This window comes from Myotis davidii, unplaced genomic scaffold (assembly GCF_000327345.1).
Source record: "Myotis davidii unplaced genomic scaffold, ASM32734v1 scaffold299, whole genome shotgun sequence".
Taxonomy (NCBI): domain Eukaryota; kingdom Metazoa; phylum Chordata; class Mammalia; order Chiroptera; family Vespertilionidae; genus Myotis; species Myotis davidii.
The window spans coordinates 8,196,157-8,199,531 of NW_006293088.1; positions in this window are offsets into that span (position 1 = coordinate 8,196,157).

Below are 3,375 nucleotides of genomic sequence, written 5' to 3' on the forward strand. Positions count from 1 at the left end.
GCTGCTCCTGCATTGAGTGTCTGCCCCCTGGTGGTCAGTGTGTGTCATAGCAACCGGTTGTTCTGACCTGTTAGGTCAATTTGCATATTATGCTTTTATTACATAGGATTCTAAAATCTCTAGCTCTTCTTTCAATTGATTTTTTAAGAAAATTATCTGAAAATGTAAAAATAAAGCTAATAAATGAACAGAAGCAAATGCTAAGAAAAAGTCCTAAAAGGAAAATTTAGTTAAAATAGTTAAACTGCAAATCATTTAAATAAATGACATCTTAGCTATGACCTCCTCTCAGCCCTCAAAAATGATGACATGAGTTATTACTTACAAAACCCGCATCTCCACTTGGAAACCCCCGGGAGCGAGGGAGGCCACGGGACTGGGACCGTCTGAGTCCCGAGGCTGAGGGGGGGGGGGGGTCACGTGCTCTGCCCCGTCCCTTAGCTGACCACGTGCTGAACGTGGGAAACCTGAATCTGCTGACACTGAACCAGGTTTGATCTCAGTTCCCGTGGCCCATAAATCACAATCCCATTCTTACCAACCAGGAAGGTGGGTGGGACTTACGGCCGTGGAGGGGACGGAACAGCCTGGCGTGTGGGACCCTACGTTCTGCGACTACACCTACGCAAACGGGGCCAGGCGGCGGAGCACAGGGAGCCCGAGAGCGTCCTCCAGCAGGAACAGACCACCTCGGCGCCCCCCGAGCCCTGCACGCACCTCACCACCACCTGGGAGGGGCAGAGCGGCAGCGCTGCCCACTGATCTCAGCAAACACCAGTCTCGCACAGGGCACAGGCCAGGTCAACCTCCCGTCCTCACTGCAGACAGGCCGACGGGAAAGATGCCTCAGGGCCGGGGAGCGGCTACGTCACCGGGAACACGCTCACGCTCGGGCCGCGGGGGGAACACGGGTGTCTCGCGCTGAAGCGGCACCAATACGAACTCACCAGCAGAACTTCGCGCCACAGACAATTCATATTTACGATCCCGGAGAGAAGGCGAGCTCCACTGCACACGGCTCTACACCCCTCCCTGGTGTGGGGACGGGAGGCCGCTATCCGGACAGATGGGCTCTGCGGTCAGGTTCCACGGTCCGAGCCTGTCCCCACGCACGTGGGCACCTGGCGGGAGCCCTCCCCAGGTGGCACCCCGCCCACCTCAGCTCCTTCTCTGGGAAACTGTCTTCTGCGTGTCCTGCTGCTTGTTATAGAAGGTGCCGACGGCTGAACGGTGGACCATTGGCAAGCCCTGCTGGTTCCAGGCTCGGATCCTATTTTAATTGTGAGATGTTGCTGCCACCAGTGACCCAGACTTGGTGAAGACGGGTTCACTGGAGGGTGCTGAGGAGTCACTTGGTAACTGACTTTATAAACTCGGCACTGACATTAGTATTAACCACGTGGGCACAGATTCAGGACCTACTGACGCCTCCGTGTAAGGACTGGGAAACACCAATTGTCCACAAGCACTCACACCCCCACAGCTCACACCCTCACAGCTCACACCCCCACAGCTCACACCCCACAGCTCACACCCCCAGCTCACCCCCATAGCTCGCACCCTCACACTCACAGCTCACACCCCCACAGCTCACACCCCCATAGCTCACACCCTCACACTCCCACAGCTCACACTCACAGTTCACACCCCCACAGCTCACACCCCAACGTGAATCCTGCTGAGTAACCAGCTCGCCTGGGCCATGTCCCTCCTCCCCCCTGACACACCAGACTCAGGGTGAAGGCCTGTCGCACTTCCCAAGCTTTACATGTAGTTTATTTACTGCTTCCATTTAAAAGAGATCCCCCATTAAAATATTGACAATTATTAAAAACAAGTGGACTCCCACAGCTAATTATAAATTCAGCCGAAACAAAAGTTCATGTGGATTAAGCTGACCTTGTGAACATAATGAAATGTCACTTAGATGCAAAACGGTCCCATTCATACAGCACTTTCGTTCTCCTAAGCCCTGACCTCTCACCCGGGAAGTACAGCCTCTCGGGCAACATGTATGTAAACATCGGAGCCTGTGACACACGTGTCATCAGCACTTTCTCGAGGCATCAGTACAGCAGCTCTAAGCCCGCAGGACCAGGGGTGCTGGCGGCCGTGGGGAGCGGTCGGCCTCCCTCCTCGCCGCCCAGCGCCCGCAGCCCGGCCTCCACGGGCACCGGCTGACCCGCGGGCTGAAACCGAGTCCAGACGCTGAGGAATCTGCCCACAGCGAGCACCAGTTTCAGATCAAGCCCCGGGGGCGTGCACTCAGAAGGCAGGGAAGGCAGCGGGTGCAGGTACAACCACGTCCGGAACACGCGGGAAGGGCTCGCGCTGTGGGACACAGGTTTAAAACACGCCCGCACGGAGCAGCGCGGCCCGGACAGCTGCGCGTCCGCTCTGATTGGAAGTCACAGTGATTCTACGGGTGCACAACAGCCAGGGTGACTCATCAAAAAAATGTGGCATTTTTCACCAAGAGCAAACATAAAAAAACCACACAACTTGCCCAGCACAACACGGCTTCAGAAATCATTTCACAGTCTAGATGGAGGGGAACATTAGGTCCTCGTTCATAAAACAGGCGTATCTGCAGGGAGCCGCTTAATATTAAAAAATGCCAAGGAATGTCATCGGAAGCATCTGGAGAAGGTCCTGACCCCGTAAAGGACAGAATCTCCTTCCAGGGAACTAGACTCTGCACAGAGGCTACGCCCCGGGGACTGGGAGTCAGGGGATCAGAATGAGGCCCAGCAGGGTCGAGTCTCCTAATGTCACCAGGACGCATTTTACAAAACCTGTAAAACTCGGAGGAGGAGCAAGTGTTTTCCTAAAACAAAACAAAACACTCACACACACACAGACACATACAGACACACACACAAAAACAAAAACGGATAAAGGACTTAAACGTAAGACTGGAAACCACAAAAATCTTAGAAGAATCCATAGGCAGCAAAATATCAGATGTAAGTCGTAGCAATATCTTTACCAATACAGCTCCTAGGGCAGCCGTGGGCAAACTACGGCCCGTGGGCCGGATCCGGCCCGTTTGAAATGAATAAAACTATTGAAAAAAAAGACTGTACCCTTTTATGTAATGATGTTTACTTTGAATTTATATTAGTTCATACCACCAGAAAGAAAAACAAGTGCATCCGTGCAGAGGACAGGCTCCCGTGACCCACGTCTCCTCCTTCCTCTTTCTGACCTGCGTGGAGGGAGCTGCATGCCTTCCCCGCCTGAGCAGGAGCAGCAGGAGCAGGAGCAGGAGCAGGAGCAGCAGCAGGAGCAGGAGCAGCAGCAGGAGCAGCAGCAGGAGCATCAGGAGCAGGAGCAGGAGCAGGAGCAGGAGAGGAGCAGGAGCAGGAGCAGCAG